This window comes from Plectropomus leopardus, chromosome 5, assembly GCF_026936395.1.
Source record: "Plectropomus leopardus strain MGB_pleo_1.0 chromosome 5, ASM2693639v1, whole genome shotgun sequence".
Lineage (NCBI taxonomy): Eukaryota > Metazoa > Chordata > Actinopteri > Perciformes > Serranidae > Plectropomus > Plectropomus leopardus.
The window spans coordinates 17,363,766-17,385,816 of record NC_142180.1 but is presented as its reverse complement, the minus strand read 5'-3'; the positions used below and the strand labels follow the sequence as shown (position 1 = coordinate 17,385,816).

General features: G+C 41.2%; 1 protein-coding gene across 6 annotated transcripts in view; it reads right to left on the bottom strand.

Moving 5' to 3' along the window:
- Positions 1-22,051, bottom strand: part of ptprsa (protein tyrosine phosphatase receptor type Sa) — a 263,072-nt gene that overhangs the window by 203,684 nt on the left and 37,337 nt on the right. For all 6 annotated transcript variants that reach the window (XM_088077631.1, XM_088077634.1, XM_088077633.1 and 3 more), the window contains exon 2: positions 6,999-7,083. The gene's annotated coding sequence lies outside the window, so the exon portion shown is untranslated. The remainder of the gene's footprint in view (positions 1-6,998; positions 7,084-22,051) is intronic.

Sequence of the window (22,051 nt, the reverse complement as noted above, 5' to 3'; positions counted from 1 at the left end):
GTCTCCATAGTTTAACACCAACTCGCTATATAGGTGAAAACAGCTCATGCTAAAGAGTAAAAACACAACAAATTTTATTTTCAAATCATTGTACATTGAAGAAAACAGACGTATTGTAATATATTCCATCTCTACCAATATAGCCCCGTTTTTCTTATTCTGTTTTCTTTTTTTCAAATTTCTCCCACATCTTCAAAGTAACTAATAACAAAAGCAGTGCAGCATATTAAATTTTTTGAATTTGGGTCCATCTTCCATGCTACTGCTCACTAACATTGTGTTTTGTTTTGACTTGTTCACTCCTCAGAGCAATGTGAGCAAAATCCCATTTTTGTGCATCCAAACTGTCATTAAATGCATCCTGGCATGATTGCATGATAAGAGTCCCACTTAACAAGTCTAACAATAGCCTTTGTGGAGAAGACATCAGATAAACGCCTAAATTATAGAGTGTTATCTGCTGGTGCAATGCATGAGAGGCAGTAAAACCCTCTTGGAGGACTTTTCTGTTACCAAACACTCACTTACTCCTGCCTCGCTTTCTCCTGGATTTCTTTTAACCGGCTCGCTCTCAATATGACTTTCTCTCTGAGAGTGTTTTCCCTCCAGCTCTGTTGAACTCAGCTGACATTTGGAGGCGGGTGAAAGAGTGCAGCTAAATAAACCAAAGAATTTCAGAAGAAAGAAAGAGGACGGAGGGAGACAAAAACACAGACAGGGAGGGAGTGTTTTGTATTACCGTGTTTAACTGTGTGTCCTGCGAATCCTGTTAAACTGACAAGTGTTGTTTTATATGGTGCCTGCTGCTGCAGTACATTTCAATTTTCTAGTTGGCATTACTGGACTGAGCACAGTTAGTTTAACTGTGAATGTTGTAAACTAGTGAAGGTTTCATATATTCTCCACTGGTGTGTATCATGCGTGGGGTCAGTCCGGTATTTGCCTTTTATTACACACTGTATATCATATAGTCATGTCAATACTTGATTTTTATGTTCTGTCATGACCACAGCCAATGTACGAAGAGTCTGTTTGATATTTGATTTGAAAATGATTTTTTTTACTTGATTTCCTGCAAAGGAAATAGTGTACCCCAGAAAAAAGGGGTGTATAGGTATGCATTTCTGGATTTTTTATTTAGATAACAAAAAAGGTTTGTATAATTTATGCTATTTGGAATGCAAAACTTTGAAGTACAATATCTACAAAATGCTCAGAACGCAGATAGAACATTAAAATTCTGAGGCAGCGAAATATAAACCAAAAAAAAAGATTACATGTCAGCAGCATTGATTTAAACATATAATTTCTGCTAAGAGACATATAAAAGTCTTATTGCCTTATTATGCTAAGTGTTTTCTGCACTGGTGTGTTTTCAGTGTGCTAATAAGCACCTTTACTGAGTGATGTGAACCTGTAATGGTGTATCACCATATAAATCCATCTTTCAGCAAAGTTTGAAACACATCTTTGATTGTTTAAAGCTTTGCTGAAGCAACCCAGTGTATAATTTATGCTGTGTGTAGGGGTGTTTTTACGCAGTAATATGTCATTACTGTGTGTACATGTTTGTACACGTAGCATCCCATGAATATGCCTTTTGTGTGTACATGTGCCTCTGAGTGATTTTTAATGAACTGTGTGTGCATAAGCGTGTGTATGTTAAAGTGCATGTGCCTTTCAATATGTGTCATTGTATACTGTGCTCTGTGTGTGTCGGCATTTGAGTGCCTTTAACGCTTTCGGGTCACTGTGCGCGCAGTGCAGTGTGCAGATGTAAGTGCGCCTCTCAGTGAGTGTTTGTGCACATGGCTTGAGTGCGTGTGAGTGTGTGTTTCTGCACCGCGGAGAGGGGGGTGAAGCCAGAGGGGCCAGGAGTGATGAGTGATGCCAGAGGTGGTTTTCTACCAACCTCTCCACTGGCTTGCTGGCTCACTAATGGCCTCCTCAGTGGGTTGGCTGACCGACTTGCTGGCTCTCAGTGGCTCCGTCTTCCTTATTTGGTAACGGAGGGTGGGGGATGGTGGCAGTGGCGGCGATAGTGGATGGGGGGGGCAGCGGTGCTCTGTTTACACGCAGGGTCAGAAGGTCAGAGCGCTAGAGTGCCATGGAGCAAACACAGATCACTTAAAGACAGTAAGAGAGCAAGCGAATCGTTGCTTCACAGCCGTCAGCTGGTTGGATAGGGGCACATTCGTTGTGGAAGTGTGTGATTTTGTGTGTGTGTGTGTGTGTGTGTGTGAGAGAGAGAGAGAGGATAACAGTACATACTTTGGTGAAGCCCTGGAAAAAAGATCACTTCTACAGGTAATTCCCCCACACATACATGCTCTGTTCTCTCTTACCCTCTCTTGCTCTCAGGCTCTAGACAGTTGAGGGGAGTCAGTGGAAAGGAAATTAAAGGCAACCATCCTTATAGTTTTGCTCTTGTCCGCTTGACTGCCTGCATGCCTGCCTGCTTGCCTGCCTGCGTTCCCTGGGCAATGTTTATGCTGTGCCCTGCCCAGGACAGAATAGATTCGCCCACACAGCACTGTGCTCTCAACCAGAACCTAAGTAGGTCTGGCAAGCCCGAGCCACAGTCCCATTCACTCTCACTCCTCTGGATTAGGCCCTATGGCCTGGGGCAACACAGCAATGACTGCATTAATAGGCCTAAGATAGCATCTCTCCACCCCACCCTAAAAATATCTATCCAAGTCTTTCATATTAGGACACATCAGCAGGTTGTTTATTTTCATCCATCAGCTTCCCCAAAGTTTAGTGGGATAGTTTGCAAACTACTTGAGGCCTAAGTGTCTGTCGGGTCAGCCAAAGCCCTCCAGCTCTTATAAAATGTCACATAAAGACTCTACCTGTAACAGATTTTAAGAATTGATGGTTGAGCTGCACTGAACGAGTACTAATATATTTCAAGCTTGAATGTGTACCAACGTCCAAAGAAATAAAATGGAATATTCTGTGATACAAGACATAAAAGGGACCTTTAAAATGCATCACGATGCATAGTTTTCCTCCATCACTGTGAGGAAAGCGTAATAAGCAAAACATCTTTCATTCCCAAATGCCATGAAATTACATGCGCTGGCATAATCAAATTCATTACCTCCAAACTTGAGGTTATAATTTACATTTCTTTAAATGCCGCTACAAATAAGTGGAGCGTATATAATTGAATAATGCTAATTTATTGCTGTGTTTTTTCTCTTCTCTCTTTATGATGTATATTGGGGTTGTCGCTAGTACAGTACGCATGCAGTGGAGACACCGCTGTGATGAGGGTGGTGGCTGCTCGCAGGGCACATTATCCAGCCTGTCAGACTCTCAGTGCCATGCTGCGGATAACACCACGCTGCAAGAACACAGTGCCTCTTGACGCCAGCTGTAAAGATTAGCTGAGCTTTGTTTAATTGTGCTGCTAACATCCTAGGAGCCACTTAAAAGCTGCTGCTCTCTTTCCCTTCGAAACTGTCTTTAAAGCTCAGCCAACAGTTCCTGCAGCCTGTGTGCTCAGGTGCAAAGGCCATAGGGATTTGGCCAAGTACACCCCCCCCCCCAACTACATGCAGTGCTTTGACATGTAAGCATCAAACTGACATAGATCTCAACAGGTAACACCAGTGACAAACAAATTTGGTAGGTTGATGAATAAAGAGTATCTTTTCATTTTTTTTTTTTTAAATGTTATATATCCAAGTTCCAACTTAACTGTGCCATTCTCTAACCATCCACAGACCCCACTGGTGGCCCCTAGAGGTTATGTTTGCTGTCTAACTCAATCAGACTGAAATGTTATGCACCAAAGAACTGAACTAGTGACAAACCTACCAAGTTACATAAATTGCCAACCTTAGAACCAAACAGTCTTCTAGCTGGGATAAACAACATCAAACATCATGAAATTGTGTCCTATTAGATGTTTCTTCCTCCTCTAGTGGTGCATATTTTTTTGTTAGGAAAAATAAAACTAACTACATTACACCTGTCGGCGCAGTGCAGTTTAACACTGATGACCTTTTATTAGTTCACCACCAAAGGTATCCTCACTGGAGGCTTGATCGTGGTCTGTGAAAGACCCGAAGCAGCTCAGCAAAATTGTTGAGGTTTCTAAAATAATAGTCGGAACTGTCACATTTTTCAGAGACATGTCAAACATCTGTTTTATCTGCAGACAATTAGACTTGTCAATATAAAAAGCATGCAAAAATGTAAGGCGCCAATTTTATTTTAATGTGCAGTGTGTGTGTAATGTCATCGCCAGTCTGACTTCTGCAATGTCCTTATTCCTTTATGTGAAATGATTTCACTTTTCTTTTTAATGAACATCTTTTATTTGTTATTACATAGAATCTACTTTTAATACACTTTTTGACAAGTAATACTTTTACCGTTAACATTTTTTTATTATGTGCTCATGTTTTTATTGTTGGTTTGGTGGTAAACTATCCAGAAGTGAAGCCAGGGCACAAGCATTTTATTGCATTGCAAGGCATCTCTGTACTTTTTAATGCATACAACTAGAAACCTTTGTTGATTTTAAGCCAACAAAACTGCCATTGTGACCTGTGATATATGCTGTCTGGCCTCTACAACACAACTCATGACAAGCTCATCAAAGTTTTAAATTGGTCAGGAAGGCATCTCCTGCCACAAAGAACAGGAAATCAGATGAATAAATCATTTAAATATTAATTAAACTTGTTCACAGAGAGCAGCTTTTAAAATGACAGTCTCAAAAATGCTCTGAAATTTCTTTGCTGCTGTAAATGACACAGTCAGGCTGTAAAACCCACCACTGCGCTCTTTAAGTTTCCAGCTTGTTGAGCCCGTGGTGGGGGGTCCAGATGTGCTACCTCGGCCCCTCCACCATTCTAGCAGTCAAATAAAGCAGGTCACCGAGGCCTCACTATCATCGCAGCCAAATATACCAAATACAGCTGTTAATATCAGGACTGGCAGCCTCCAGCGGCGAGGTGACAAGAAGCAGGCCGCCCCCTGCACTCTGAGAGGGGATTTCTGGGCCTGTATCTGCTCCGACACCCATTAGCTCACACTCATCCACAGTTTCACCATGTCTACCACTCTGCCGGCAGCACTAATAATCAGGTTATGATATGGAAATGAGGATGGGCTATGCAGTGTATGTAATGGTTGCTGAGTCAACTACAGTAGATATTTCAGATCAAAATTAAACTATCCACTGAACTGGAGCTGTAGCAATGAGAACAACCCAGATGTTACATTTTGACTTGACAGTGTCTTTTCTGGATGAACAAGATTAATTTACATGGACATACAGTGCGCACATGTAAAATTAAGTGGTGGGGTTTCATTCCAGAAGTGATACCTATGATATAAACACAATAACAGATGTGTATTGGTTGTTTTAGACTAATGCATTCTGTAAAATGTAACCAGTTAGTAAGAAAAGGTCTTTTTTTTGCATGTTACCCCCATCTAATTTTGGAGAAAAGGTCAGTTGAGGTGTGATGTTAGTGATTTAGATGAGTGATAGATTGAGTCCAAGAATGTGAATGATGATCAATGGGCAGACTATGACTTTTTAATTAGTCTTGCGTTAATACTTCACTTTTTTTCTGCTTCTCTGCCCCTCTCTTTGTGCGTGTAGACTTGCATAAACTAAATGTGCTGTCATGCTGTCCAGGAATTCCCCGAATGAGAGATTTTAATCTCAAGAGACTATTCCAGTAAAATAAAAATTAAATAAATAAACAAATGATACAAGCGGAATTAAAAGCAGGAGTTGATTTCAATTAGAGGAGGACTAGGATGTTATTTTACAAAGCTTCTAATCTCAAGGGGACAGCTAACGCTTTATACAGTGCAAAAATAATCAGTTAATCAATTTCAAAGAGAGTTCATGTGGAAACCTTTTGAAATGAATTCTGCACTTAGTGGTATGCACCAACATGGAGAGGACTGAATATGAATGAACTTGGAAAAAGTCAGGCGAGTGGGTACATTACACTTCTCAACTGATGTGTGATAGCTTCCAGGTCTGAATACCACCAATGTGGTTTGCAGAATAAAAGAATGGCAGGAGTACAGGAGGAGCTCCTCAGTGTCAGCTTGCTGTGACAGGTAGATGATAGCTCTCTCACTGCCTCAGCTCAGCTGTCAATGTGGATGGATAGGTTCAGCACTGGGAGAACGGAAATACGTGGAGGAGGATGACAGTTTACGATGTGTCACGTTATGATGATCATTAGGGAGGGAAAATAAGGACAGTGTTCCTGCAGTGTCACTTTTCAACCAAACTTCAAAAAAGTTTTGCAGTGTTTTGTGGACATCTTTACTCAAAATCGGTTCCATGAGTGCACACAGAATGACAAAATGTACAGAGCATACAAGATGAATTACTAAGCAGAGGCATCTTTAGTTGGATAAGTCAAACTTTCTTTGGGTATTTTCTCTACTATTTTGATGAATTGCCTTCTATATGCTGCATGAGGGTTCATTAGCGACAGAAAATATATATATTTATTAGACATGCAGGAGTTATCTTGAGTTTCTGCAGGTATTTTAACACAGAAACACTGCTACATATTGATTCAAAATTGACCTATTAAATTGATTCAACGATGGAAGCATAGGGTTGCTACAGACAATAAGTACCATCTGCAGTGGTGTGAAATACAAGGAGGACATGGAGAGAAAATATCTTCTTCACATTATGCCACACTGTGACGATCTGCAATCTGTAACCAGAGGCAGTCATAGAAAGATGGAAAGGTGGAGGAAGGAGTGAAGGAAGCAAGGAATGAAGATGAGAGTAATGGACTGAAAATCAGACAGACTTGAGGATTATAAAAGAGCATATATCCGTGCCCCACAATTTAAAATCACTTTTTTATGCGGTGCATGAGACTTTTTCTGGAGAACAAAATTACTCTCCTAATATGGCGGTGCACTGTGCAATAAAAAATAATTAAAAAAAAAAAAAAATTAAAAAGAAAAAAATGAGGGGGCCCACTCACCACTGGGTTGTTTTCAAAACCTCTTTAGCTTCATATCTTCAGCTGCTCCAGCGGCTTCTTCTTCTTGTTACTTGCTCACTTGTACCTTTAAAGTAGTTAGAAAAAGGGGGAGAGGGAAAAAAAGAGAAAGAGGGGAAAATGAAAGAGAAACATTAATGAAAGGGACTACTAAATGAACTGCCTCCTCAAGTGGTAGGTGTGGGAATTCGACAAATGCAGAGATGAGTTTCTCTCTCTCTATCTCTCCCTCTCTTCTCCTTGCCCTTTGTGACCGCAGGACGACAGTTCTCGGGCGAAGAGGAGGCTTGCCGCTGATTGCCTGAGAGTGGTGGAGTGCGAATCTGCATGAAATCCCTCCTGACTTTTTTTGATCATTTTCTCCTTCACATCTCTAATGAGACTGATCCAAATCTGTGGGTGTATATGTGGGTGTGTATGTATGTGGGTGTGTGCATGACTGGTTTCGGTGTGTTTGGATATTCATCCATATACATACAGATCCATAAGGTTACGGTTTCTATAGCAATTTGTGTATATTGATACAATATAGGTATATAGGGTTGATTGCAGTTATTCTATAATTTCATCTACTTTAACATGAGTGCATGCTGTATGTCCATTTGTATTTTTTGTGTTTGTACATGTAGAGGTACTGGTGTGAGTTTCTATGCATCTGGAGACCCTGTACTGCACCGTAGCCTTACTCAATATTCAGTGAATATTCTTGGTCTGCAGGTCTGCAGCTGTGGGCGGCCATGAGTCCACCCTAAGGAGCTTCCACTGAGTGGCTGAGGAAGGTTATCTCCAGTGAAAGGTCAGAGGAGCTCATCATTACCCTGCGCCCAGAGTCTCCTTCTAGATAACACTATGAATATCATTGCTGGAATGCACGACAGGGGCATGATCGATTAATATGGACACTTAAGCTCCTATAGAGGAGCTTCATGCACTACATGGCTTGTGGTGAAGTGGTGAAAATAACAGAGTTTTGACATAAAAGGTCCACTATATAGGATTAATAGAATATGTTGGTAAAAATGGCATATAACATGATAAGTATTTTTCCTTTAGTGTATTATCCCCTGATAATAAGAATTGTTGTGTTTTCACTACCTAAGAATGAGCTGTTTAAATATCTACATAGGGGTGGGGATTTCACCTGTTTTTTTTATCTTTGTCTTTAAATTAGTAAATTTTACCTGTTTGTTTTGGAGAGAAAGAGACCTCTGCAGATATTTCAGCTCCCGGTAAAAACCTCTTAAGTTATCAGAGAAAAATGGTGAGCACACATCAGCAGGTGCTGTGTTAGCAGTCCATCTGCAATGCACCAAACAGCATTGGAGAAATACTGATTTGTAACATGAAACCACGTTATCCAGTGTTTTTACCAGATTATAACACCAGTTCCATTTGTTTTGCTAAGGAGAAGATCTCTGTGGATAATTCAGCAATTGGTGAAAACCTCCTGAACACCAGGAATAGAAAAAAGTGAGCACATATTAAATTATCAGAGTAAAAAGGTAAGAACACATTAGCAGCTGAACACTGCCGGAGAAGCACTGAATTGTGACGTGAAATTGCTTTGTTCAGTGTTTTTGCAGGTTTTAATCACCTGGTCCATTTGCTTTGGAGAGGAAAAGACCTCTGTGAATTATTTGGCTCCCGGTAAAAAAACCCTCCTGAACAATGAACACTAAACAAATCCTAAATTGGAGTTTAGGCTTGGCACTTGGGAGCTGGTTGCAATCTGCAATTGTCACCACTAGATGACAATAAATACTACACATTGCTCCTTTAAGTTTGTCTTGAAAAAAGAAAGTTGAAAATACAATATTTATGCAAGTTGTGCATACAGAGTCAAATTACTATGCCGGTAGAGTGCAAGTAATGAGAACACATTATTCATACTGCGTGCAAATGTTATGCCCATGCTATGATATTAAAACAACACAGCATATCTTGGGCTCAATGTGTGTTTTTAGGCTTTGTTTCTTAAATTATGCTGATTGCTGCTACTGTCAAGTGCTCTGTTACTTTAAGCAGCTAAAATCTCGATGTTTGCATCATTTGGGTATGACGCTGTTTTTTAAAAAAAATTTTTAAAAAAAGTATTACACCTTTGTGAAAATAAAATGCTACTTTTTCAAAGAAGTCCTACCAAAATTAATGTTTATAAGACAACTTTATGCTGTGTTGTAGGATGAAAAAGGAAATGTTTGGCAGCAGAAAACAACTTTTACTGACTCCTATCTATCCTCAGCATGATGTTATTGACTTCTCCCTTCCTCTCCCTCCATCTTTGGCTCATGAACTGCACGCTGCTTGTAGACAGTCTCCCAGCATCCTCTATGGGCATTATTACCTCGACGGCTGACGGTCAACATGATCCTTTATTCTGACAGGCCACTGGGGTCAGGTTGGCCCTCGCTGGCCAATCAGTGTCAACTAACAGGCTGGCTGCAGAAGGATCCCCTGATGCACTAACAGCAACACAGGGGAGTGTGGGCAGTGGAAATGTCGGTGTGTGTTACAACGTGGCTTTGTGAACATGATATAGAGTGCATATGGGGAGAAAATGTAGTACAAGCTCATGAAATTGTGTGTGCTTGTGAGAATATGAGTATGTAAAACATTTTGTAAATGCATGCATGGCTGTTAATACACATGAGCATGCATGCATGTGTGTGTTAGGCAGAGAGGCAGATTCTGCAATACTTCCTCCTCCCACATGCCTGGCTGCCAAGACGAGCGCGGGGGAATTTGTTTAATGTACAGCATTTATTCACTGCACACACGCTGTTGCACTACCGCTTCCTCCGTCGCATGAGACACTCCCTCGGCTGGGCGAGTCGCCATTAATAAGCCGGAATGAAGGGTTGGCCAAACAGCACGGAAGCTAAAACTCATCCCAAATCAACGTCTAAGATAATGGAAATCTCGACCAGCTTCTTCACGATAGCACACAGGTGAGAGAGAAATGCTCAAACTCTGTCTGTGTTGTTTTCACTGCAGATCAAGGGTTAAGTAATGCTTTGTCCACTCATGTGGAAAGCAGCTCGGGTTTGTTTTCTCATGACCCTGCAACATATTGGCATTGAGTTTAGTCACCGTGCTGAGACAGATGGCCGAGCATCATGGTGCATGGCAAATTGGGAAATGAAAACATGTATGCTCAGAAATGGGTCCATGTATTTTCTCTCCAGCAACGTGACCACATAGGGTACATTAAAAGCAGAGGAACCAGGAACTTTCACTCACTGAGCATACTTGAAAAAAATAAAAGCTTTAAAGTAAAAAAACACAAGGCTGACCTACTCTGTGCAAATGTCAACGGGTCTGCTACTGGCGAAGTAAAAAACTGCACATTTCAACCTCAGATGATGAAATGTCAACTCAGTTTCTGCATTGTTACAATGTAAAGCTATTTTCTTCTCTTTGAATGAAAGAGCCAATGTTGCCATGGTAGCACCTGATGTTTTCATGTCCTGTCCACACCTCACCCTCATCAACTCACCTCGTCACTCATCGTTTTCCAACGTATAGAAGGACTAATATGCCCGAAAGCAATTAAAATGCTGTAGGCTTCTCGTTCTCCAGTAATGTAACTACATGTCATGGTGATGCAGACCTCCTGTTTATTTTTTTAAGCCGAAAACCATTTCCCTCAGTGGAAACAAAGCTTTTATTTACTTTTACTTCACAGATAAGACACTATAAAATGTGATGAAAACAGAGCCCTTACATAATGGCATTTTATGTCTTGTGTATGACTTGTGTGTCATTTCCTCAAAATGTTGCTGTTGCTCCTGACTTTGTATGAGTAGAGGAAAACCCTGCTAGCTGCTAGCTTATTTTATACAATGTAAAATGCCATAGGTTTGCGCTAAAACAATAGCATGTTGTATTTGTGGGGCAAATGTGTCCAGGAAGGCTTTTGTCTGTGAATCTTGCACATCATAATAAAGCCGATTTGTGTACTTGTGTTAAAAATTGTCACTTTTAAGCCATATTTTATGTTTGAATCCATTAAACTTTACAGCAATTCACAGAAACAACACTGGCGATAAGCATGTTGGAGGTGTAACTGAAGAGAAAGATAGACACACCACTGAACAAGTAGGGTTATAAGTGCTTGTAATGCTGTAGACCATGTGCGTAGGCTATCACATAGGTTCTGCATAGAACCAGCACACTATTCTAAATCTGACTTAAGGGGAACAGAGAGGAAAAATAGAGGATGACAAGAGAAAAGGGGAAAAGAGGAAATGGGTGTGAAGCACAGAGAAGGTGTGAGTGGAAAGGAAGGGGGGAAATGTGAAGTGGAGGTAATCAATAGGAAGGAATGTGTCAGGGACAAAAATGAGTGGAGAGGTGTGAGACGGGAGGAGGACGAGTTCAGAGAGAGGAGAGCAGACAGTGACAGGGGAGGAGAAGAGAAGTCAAGGGGAGAGAGGAGGAGTCAAGAAGGGACAAGTTGAACGAGAGGAAAGCTGCGTGGAAACGACAGGTGAACACAAGCCAAGGGAAAAGACAGAAGAGAAGACAGGCAGGTAGAGGAGACACTTGGAGGAGAATTTAGGATGAGCAGAGAGGAAAAGACAAGAGAGGAGATAATGGGGGAGGAGACGAAAGAACGAGCCAAGAGGAAGAGAGAGTGGAAGGGAGAGGAAATGACAAGTTGAGAAATAAGATCAGGGAAGGGAAGAGAGAAGGGAAGTCAAGGGAAATGAGGAAACAATAGAGCTTAGATGCTGCTTCTAAATATGTGACTGATAAGAGAATTTGAGCTCATGGCAGCTGTCTACGGCACACACTCATGAATTCATATGTGATAAGACTATGACTCAAAACTTTGTTCTCTTGGTTTTAAAAATGACACAGAATTATAGCAAGATAGAGGAAAAAAGGAGCAGTTCAACACTCTGGACGCCGGACTAGATTTCTGTTTGATTGATAAGGAAACGAATAATCTTCCTTCTAGAAAAATCACATCTGTGTCAAAACGTTGGGGACAAAGAGGTGATTAACTTCTGTCATCTGCCATCTCTTAGTCACCATTACTTTTTCAATTTCAATATTTTTTGTCATACAGTCACATTCTTTCACAGTCTTTCATCATTTATTGTATAGAATTGTCTTCAAAGAAAATAAAATTATTTTCCATTAATGTCAGTTTAGTTCATAGAACAGTACAAATAGCTTTGTCTATCAGTAATGTAAGCTTCCTGACCTTAACAGTGCAAAGAAAGAGGCATTTCAAATTTTTGATAATGAGTTGACCTCAACCCTATTACTGTACATGGCACTGGCCTTTGCTGCCTTTATTCTCAGGTCTTACTTTTTTTCAAAGCACTTTTAGCATTTGCTTTACAAAGAAGGCTGCTTAGGTGGCAGTACGTGTGCCAATAAAAAGAAATTAAACACAAATGTCATGGGTGAGATTTGTTCAGTAGCCACAATGTTCTGCTGTCAACATCTGTGTCTGCTCTCCTGGTGCCGTTCCCCTAAACAAATCTCTACCTGATTGCTCACTGTAAGCTGCTCTGGTTCACAGCATTGGCTACATGCCGAAAAATGCAAATGTAAAAAAGGAGAATCGACCGCATAGAAATTACTGTTTCAATTCAAAGCCATTTAGCAAGGCACTGAGGCAGCCGAGGCCCCTTTAGGGTCTGTCAAAGAAATAATGAGACATTCATTGGATAATAACCTCCTTTAGTCATTCAAATGCATTCCAATCTACTCCAGGCAACACTCTGACCCACAAAAGACTGACCAAACGGCTACATGTCTTGCTTGTACCATTTCTTTGTTTTGTACCATCATGTATCCACTCAGTTAGCTTGACAATAGTTATAGATATAGAGACAATAGTTTAAAAGGGCTATCTAATGGTTTTATTAGGGGAAGTTAAAACAAAAGTTTAGGGTAAGTGTTTGGTTATGGTCACTGAAGATAAAAACCTCCTCTTAAGCCCCTTTTAGAAATGCAACCTTAACATAAATCTGACAGCCCTTTAATATGTTGGACTCTGAATAAGCACCCTGGTCACTTTAATGTAAAAGTCACAATGGCAATCTTACTAAGTCAGACTTATTAACATTTCCAAATCACTTTCAACAATTTGATTGCAGAGAGAGTCAGATTAGTGTAAAGACTGCAGCAGCACAATGCTTAACATGCAGGAAGAAAGAGAGACATTAAATGCATAAATACATCTTACACCTCGCTCAAAGGGCCCTGAAAGTCAGCCAGTGGTCAATGTTGGCCCTGCCCTTGTTGGCCTTAGAAGGCTTTTATCAACCGATTCAGCATATTAAGTCAACAAATCCGTCTGTTGGTTTTCCACTTTCTCCTTTTTAATGATAAATACGAGCTACCTCCATCTGCAGGTATGGGAAGTTATTTCCTCTCACGCCGGCATAGAATGTGAGTGCTAGTTGGTTGTTGGCTTTGTCTTTGCAGCGTGTTCAAGAGCAACCTCACATGCAACATGAGGCAAAGCATCAGTCAGCGTTTGTCGCTTTTGGTACTTTGATGTTGTTCAAGTGTGTCCAGGCGTTTAGACCACTGTTATAATTACCCCAATCATTGTCTCTTCTGCCTAAAATAAGTTAAATAAATAAATTAATAAACTAGGAAACACTGTGAAAGAACCAATTCTAAAGAGTTGAGGAAACCCACCTTCTCATATTACCATATCAATAAAGAACAAATTTCGCTTTGTTCTTCAACCAGGACAGGGTTAAGGTTAGGTTAAGAGGTTTAGAAACCCCTCTTATCTGATCAGTAGTCTCTCCATGTATTTTCAGTGTTCATTTATTCCAACTATGTAAATGAATACATGAATATCAAGTAAAGGTCTTGACATAAAGCATGTGTGCAGGTAGGAAACTGTTTGCACGATTAAATGTCACATATCGATCAGTGTGTTCAAGTCCCCTTGATTATCTTGGTGGTTTGCTATCCACAAACTGAGAAGCAACTGAACCAGTCGCAATACTATTGGAAGATGCGCGGAGAACCCCATCTCAACTACTTTCCTGTACAATACTTTTTGTTTTTGTTTAAGTGCCTCGATTTCACTGAAATTGCCACGAGTTTCCCTCAAAACAAACTCCACACTCAACTAGAGTGCCTTTGTCCTGTAACCTTATTATTCTCCATGGCCGCTAACTAATCCTGTACCTCCATGCTCTGTCAGAGCACCTCCACACACTCAAACACCACCGTTCTTAGAGCAGATGAAACACTCCAGCAATGAGCCACTCTGACTGAAGTTTCATTAGTGGGGCCTGTTTTGTGCAGATAAGTGCAAAAGTGTCCATTATACTAACATGCTCTCAGCAGAGCCCCAGTCATAATTACTGCCATGCAACATTGGCTAAAACGTCTATGAGGTGTTTGATGCACACCTGCACACACAAGGTACTTGTTAATGTTTACTTTGTTTGGTTTGGTCATTCACATATTTTTTTTTTTTTGCATTTATAGATTGGACATTCGTGCGTGTTCTTGTTCAATGGTGAGTGAATGTCTATCGGCATGCTGTATGCAATGACTGATATTCAATTAGTCCACCTGCCACCTCTACACAGCACGGCATTCCAGCGCTCAGTAAATCAGCTCGTCTGACAGCACACAGGTCGATATCAATATTAACGCCTCCATAAATAATGTTATTGTAGGCCCTCATGTTAATGGTTCGCAATATGATGGCCATGATAAAGTACAGCGTGTGTTCTATTGTGAAGGTGCGGGCGAGGGTTTAAGTGGGAGACAGAGAGATAGACAGACTAAATCCCCTTCGATGTCCTTCGATAGGGACGTTGGTGACATTGGTTTGGAAAGGCGCCGAGCTGGTCACAGCTGTGTTCTCAAGCCTGGCTGGCTAGGGGGTGGGGAGGGTATGTGGGTGTGTGTGTGGTGGATTGGTGGGGAGTTAGAGTGGTAGGCTGTTGGGACTGGACACAGCGGATTAATTATTATAAATCATCTCCCAGGCCACATTTTTATGGCTGCTACTCAAACTGTTGCCTGACTATGTGATTTCAATCGCATGCACTGCAGTGTTTGTACAGTGTGTTTGCGACAGCAGAGATCTGGGGTTGAGTAGAAGAACGGCTTTGCTGTTGTGGGACAGTGCTTTGTACTTCATTCTGACAGCAGACATGTCATTGTAAGATCTATGTGGCTGCTGAAAGTCTGCAGATTAGCAACTGGCTGGGAAGTGACGGCAGACGTCAAACTGACACTATGTGGAGTTTGAAAAGTCAGCTCGTGAACATGACCTCCAGGCCAAAACTGGGGTATTGGTCATTTTATTATTACAGGCCAAAGCTTCAGGACTAGAAATGTCTGTCTTTTCTTTTAGATAGCCCGACACCCTTTAACCCATGGGTTAAACAGGTTAATTTTTACGAAAAAAAAAGACATGAAATACATTCCACTGACTCAGTGAGTCTTAACACTGCATTCCAAAGAGCTATCCATTTTGATGTGTAAAATTTTCATGTGATGTAAATGTTTTTCCTTTTTTTTTCTCTGTTGCCAACAACATGCGGAAACATTGCGTCCACTGCCAACCCTCTGGTCTTCACTGCATAGCTAATGTTTGCCATGGGCGATCTACACTGTGCCAGATAAAGTGTCCATAAGTAAACAGCTTCAATTTGAGCCGCAAAATCTGTTTAGCATTGTTAAATATGGTTCTAAGAGCGATAACAGGCCCCTTTACACTGTTAACAATGCTAAAGGGGTTTGCGGCTAAAACTTGAGCCACGCAGTGGAGGAAGCTAAAGCGAACGTGACCTATAGACCAACTTGCGTAACCGTTCAAAAATATTCCCTATTCAGGACTTCTGTGAAATGGCAACTTCCTTTGGGAAGTTTGTTTGTTTTAAAGAGGATGTATGCTTTTGTCTGTGCTGCCCTGCTGCATATCCACACAGTTAAAGACATTTCTTCCATGTAATTTCTCAGCACACAAACTCTACCTGTTGGCTTTTGAGCAGCTTCACTGGTTCAATTGCAAAGTTCAAGAGAAGCTCATGAGTAGTTGATAAGGGAGAGAGCAGTTGTACTCATTCCCATGCTCTTGCACACAGACGTTGACTGAACTTCCAGCATGCAAATTCAAACTAGTGATGTTACGGTCACAAGTCACAAGCTTCTCTGAACCCTCTCTCTGCTGTGCGCCCTGAGTCATAGAACACCCAACAATTCATGCCTTCAGGGGTTAGCATGGTCAACAAAGCATCCAAAAACACTTTGCCAATTTTAATTTCCATTTCCCATGTCTAGATGCACCTTTTTTATACAATGTTGAAAAAATAGAAGAAAAAAAGAGTAACAAACATGTTTTGTTATACCCTTGCAGGCAAACTCTCACACATAATTAAATGAATGAATAAATCACTGCGGAGAAATATTAATCAGCTCTTATGTTCATCTGCGAGGGAGGAGGTGGCTGACACACTACATGGTGATTGGTGGGGAGAGGAGATGAGCGTCTCACACACACACACATACACACACACACACACACACACACACACACACACACACAGTACACACACGCACACACTCTAAATCATCCAGTATATTAATACAGTTATCTGCCATTGTGGAGAATTCTGGGAAAGATTTCCAAACTGACTTTGGCCTGAGTCATGATGTCACCTCCCGTCACACACTCACACTCACACTCACACACACACACACACACACACACACACACACAACCTCCAACAGCCCTGGACCAGGGGTTTTGCAAAGCCCGGATCATCCCCGCTAATCCACACTCATTAAGGATGAACTGTATGATAGCGTGCCACCACCAGCAGCCACCACCACAGCTGCCCCCCCCCCTCTTTTACCCCACTTTCAGTCGCGTACACACTCGCCCCACCAACCGTGGATAAGTGGCAGCTTTGATGGTGATTTTAATAAATTATTGCAGATTGTTGCATGCATGTTTGTGACCGCTGCCTGAGTAAACAGAACACCTGCCACACCTGTCAGCACTAATCAGGCCCAGTTTAATTAACAGCGACAAAGCTTTTATTTCACGCCAGTGGAGGTGACGTGTGTTTGACCAAGGTAAGTTGAGCACTCTTCACTGCACTCTTCAGAGAAGTGTGCCTTCAAACGGAGGAGGAATTCAAGATGAGACAAGCTGTGGGGTGACAGAGCTGGTGAATCACTCTTCTCTGGTAAAATGTAAAAGGATTCTTAGTTTTAGCAAAACTTCAAATCAATTATTCAAATGCTTTCATTGTTCCTGGGGATGGAAGAGAGATAGTTTCTGCACTCAACAGTTTTTACCCGAGGATTGGAACATAAATAGAATGTTCATCCTCAGCACTCCTCCACATCGCCAAGAAGGTCACTGCCGATTGGAGTCTACCTACTAGCCCCTTGGGCTGAACAAAAAATGCCACATGGATACTTCCCTTCCAGCTCCCTGCCTCCAAAATAACTCTGCCTCTGTGGGGTTCTTAAATAAATTACAGATATGCTATCCTCCCAAGATGTGATCTCTGCTCTCTAGCGCAAATTAAAAATTTAAGCCCATTTAGGTTGGTGCCCAGTGTAACTTGAAACAGTGCGGTTACAAGGGGCGATATCCAACCAGAGTTGTGTCACAGCAGTACTTAGTAGTGATGCTTGTTGCTCTGGGCTCTGCATCCGGGGAGGAAGCAGGGTGGCCTTGATGTTAGAGAGAATATCGTGTAACTAAAAGGTCACTGGCTTGATCTCACAGCACAACAGAATTTCTACCCGCAGCCACGTGTCATGTCAAGTGTCAAGACACTGAACTCTGACTTGCTTCCTCCATGTGAATCACCCTGTGCAACACCAAAAGCAAAAAGCCTTACATGTAAACTTCAAAGACTCTACTTTGAGGATGATTGAACTATATGGCAGTTTTACTTTCAACCAGCCCGCCTTTGCACTCTTCAAAGTCACGAACATTCTCACAAAGTTCAAACAGTCAATTTAGTCACATGAAAATGATACATCTTGAAAAAAATCAACTTGGCTTCCAACAAAATGAGCTGGGATTTTTTTTTTTAATGAATCACAATGAAAATCAACTCTTGTACTTGGGGTTGGATGTGGACAATATTCCATAAAATCCCCTAAAAATAGAAAATAGGGGTAGACATATAATATACAGGTTGCAATTCTAAGAACATTTATTTAAAAAAATCAATCTATTTAACTTTTCATTAGTAGAATCAAATCCAGGGCTCCAATAATCATGTTTGACAGTAAAATGCTGTTTAGGAATCAGTAAAAAATAAGTCCAAATAAGCAATTACAGTCACTTAAATCAATTAATAAACCAAATACAATTATTTGTCCTGATGAAGACAAAGGCAGCACGCCAAGAAAAAAACAGGATTACCACCAATCTCTAATGTCTGATTATTAAAAATAAATACACTTTTAAATACACTTGAGGATTGCCTGGGAGGCTTGCACATCAGCAAAGCACATCCCATTTATCGAGTGTTTTAGCGATGGGTAAGGACCAAAGAGGCTAATTAGGTGGGAACTCTTTACAAAAACATTATCCAGTAGAACAGGAGATACTGTGTGAAGTAAATGTCCTCTGATCATTAACCAGCAGCAGAGGGCTAAATAAATTAGTTTGTGTGTGTGTGTGTGTGTGTGTGTGTGTGTGTGTGTGTGTGTATGTGTGCAGTGAAAGAGGGGAAGGGGGAATTTAATAGACCCAACCTCACTATGAACCCAGAGGAAAGCGTTTTGTCATTTGACCTTCATTAACATCTTCTATTCATTGCTCCAACTCTGGTGATAAATCAGGAAACGGCCCCTATTGTATCTTCCAGTGGCGTGACGTAAAGCATTTTTCCCGTACCTGACTTTCATTAGCTTTTGTTTCTTTAAACAATATGCAGAACCTCAATCGAACACAGGTTTTAAAAGGTGTTTGTCTTGGGGAGACTTAACCACCAGAAATTTAACTGAAATTATGAGGCCTTCCAGCAAAGATGCGCAGGGGAAACACAATCCTGATGTAAAGACTACTTTAAACACTTTCAGGCAAGGTGAGGCAGCGTTTGATAAAGAGCATCACCTTTAACCTCCGAGTCAAGATAATCAAAAAAGATACAAAGAAAGGTAAAATATATAGTTGCTTTCTGAGCAGGAGACTTTTCAGAAGGGGGATGGCTTCCCTCCACTGAAGCATTGCCGGATTAACCTAATCAGAGGATTAATCAGACTTGAAACACTGGAGGCTGTGCCGGTGGCCCCTTTATCCGACTGTGGCCGGCAGCAGAATAAGGATAGAAAGCAGGGAGATGGCGTTCCCACAGCCTCTCTCTCTTGAGCTCTCTGCTTGCCGAAAGACCTAGAGGCAGAGGGAGAATGAGAAGCTCCCAGTTTGCCCCAACTGCCTTTTTGGAGCTGGGTCCTTCTTGCAAATGTCTCATTATCATTTAGACAAGAGCTTATGAGTTTTGAATTTCAGTTCTACCATCAGGCAAGACAAGGGTATGACTAAGTGTCGGTTTGGGTTGGAATGATCAGGTTCATCTTTAAAAGACTGTGATGCCACCCAAAAATATATACATTCGGTAATAACCCTGTTTACCAGACAAAAGAATTTGTCTAGGTATTTCCAGCTGTTGTCTTATCTGTCTTTTGCATTTTGAGCCAGCTTTATCCTCAGTGCACAAGTTCATTATTTCATTTTGGTTTCAATTATTTTTGTTAAATGGAAACTTATTAATGAGCAGGTCACTTTAACGTTATAGTTCCAGTGTCAACATAAGCTTAAATGTTTGATGAAATTTAATTAAAATAGCTCAGTACCGATGCTACACTAGACATGTTCCACAAAAAAACACAAAATAACTATCATCATAACCGATTATGGTAGAAATAAGCTTTAAATTGAGTCTGAATTGAGAGAATCCTGTCGTTCAGATGCAAGTTGCAACAGTTGCTAAATAAATTGTACCAGTACCACTTATTTCACACCACCAAGGTCGCTCCCCTTTTTGGAACTTAACTCTTTCACCATAGAGCTGGAAGTAATTTTATTTCCCGCTTGTTGCTGCTGTGCATGATGGTAAGATATCATTATGTCTATAAGCTGGAATATTGCCGTTATCACACTATGAATTTTTCTTATATTAAAAATTATACCAGCATTATCATGAACGATATGATATAGCACAGCTTGATACAGACACTTGATACTGACTGAAAAAAACGCTTAGAATTGGAAAAAAATATCAAACTATGATCAGGTCTTGCTTTGTCTATGTGGGCTTAAGCATCTGAGGAGCAGGTTCAACCTCAGCGGACACCTTCCCACAATGCCTTACTTGCATGCTAACTCTAAAAGGACCTGTGCTCAGATGTGACTCCTGTGCTACAACACAACAAAAGCATCAGAGTATCTGCCATTGTTGAAAGTCAATCCTTCTTTCTTGCAGGGATTTAAAGACGCAATGAGCCGATCACGCTCGAAACTGGCAGAAATTAGCTCTAGCTGGGCCATGTTTGCCTGACCCTGTAATAAAGGATCAAATCTGTGCGGAAGGCCAGGTGCTTTATATTTTTTAAGCCTGTGACCACATGTTCATGAGCAGCTCTTGAAAATTTGGCTGAGAGAAGAAAGGTATTTGCGGTCAATCTGCATTGAATAGATAAATAAATAAAACGTGGTACTTATCTGTCTCCATCTGTCTGCCTTGAATTATGCTGCAACTAATCTCACCACCTAGGCTCAGCAAAGAAAAAACAGGAGTGCAGCACATGCCCATGAGAAAAAATCAAGAGGAGCCTGCAGTGTGAACAGGGAGGGCATCATTGATCCTCGCTCTCCGGTAGCCAGGTCATCGATCGCAGGATACAGCTGTGATACTTGGCACACCTTACTGACTCCAACCGCAGCTTTGAATCTGCAGCTAGTGGCGAGCATTTTTCTCCTTCCTTTTGTCAGCTGACCAAAAGATGCAGAGGAGAGGTGGGGAATCCTACGCTATCCTCACATAATTGTGTGGTAACATCATTTTTCAACCGCAGCTTTGCTTTCCCATCCCCAGGAGGCACTTTTCTCAAACAGTAATCATTATGTTATGGAAGCAGCTGCCGGGCAAGGTTGAAAATGCAACTGGAGCCAATGAGGAGAGGCATTCACTCCTTGGGGTGCACAGGCACAGGCATATGGGAGAGCCATCGAGGGGACCGTGAATAAGAGAGAAAAAGTGGAGCGAAGGGCCCATTTTTGATCTCTTGTACTCCCCGGAGATTTATCGATCCTGGAATCTCATCAAGACTTCTTTTGCAGGGTTAAGTAAAACACAGACATCAAAGATCAACTTGTTTTTCTTTGCACCCCTCCTCCACAAGTGAACTTCCCTCACCCACTGTTCTATTTAAAGATTTGTATCTCCCAACATTCAATATGAACACACTTAAAAGAGCATATGTGAGTGTTGAGAGGAGCAAAAAAGCACTTTAAACAAGAAGTGGCAGAATGCAGCTAATAGCCGTCTGATCAGCCAGTGTTTCATCTTCGCCACATTATCTCCAAAGTCAATATCGGTTCTTCAAACATTCTGAAAAAGGACGGGGCTGTTGTGTCTAAACTCTCATGCTATTTACGTATCCAGGTCACACTTAGTTGGTATTCCACTCTTCTTGCTAGTGTACCCTCCACGTCTCCTCAATCCCTGCCAAAACAAGCCATAATATACATAGAGCTGATGCATAAACATTGATGTCTGGCAAAAAAAAAAAAAAAATTACAAATTCACTGTACATCAGAGGCTTGTCTGTCAATGCACAGCCCATCTTGTTATTGACTCTGACAAATTCTAGGATGCTACTGATAACGGTATGACAAATGGGGCCCACTCTTCCCCCTCCAACAAACAATACATCTCCCTATGTCCCCCTGTCTCCCACCTCTATTAGATTCTATTATTTGATACGATATCACACTTTGGCTGAGTACAACCAGGAAGTGCTGGTGAGAATAGAAGGGCATTGTGGGTATGATATGA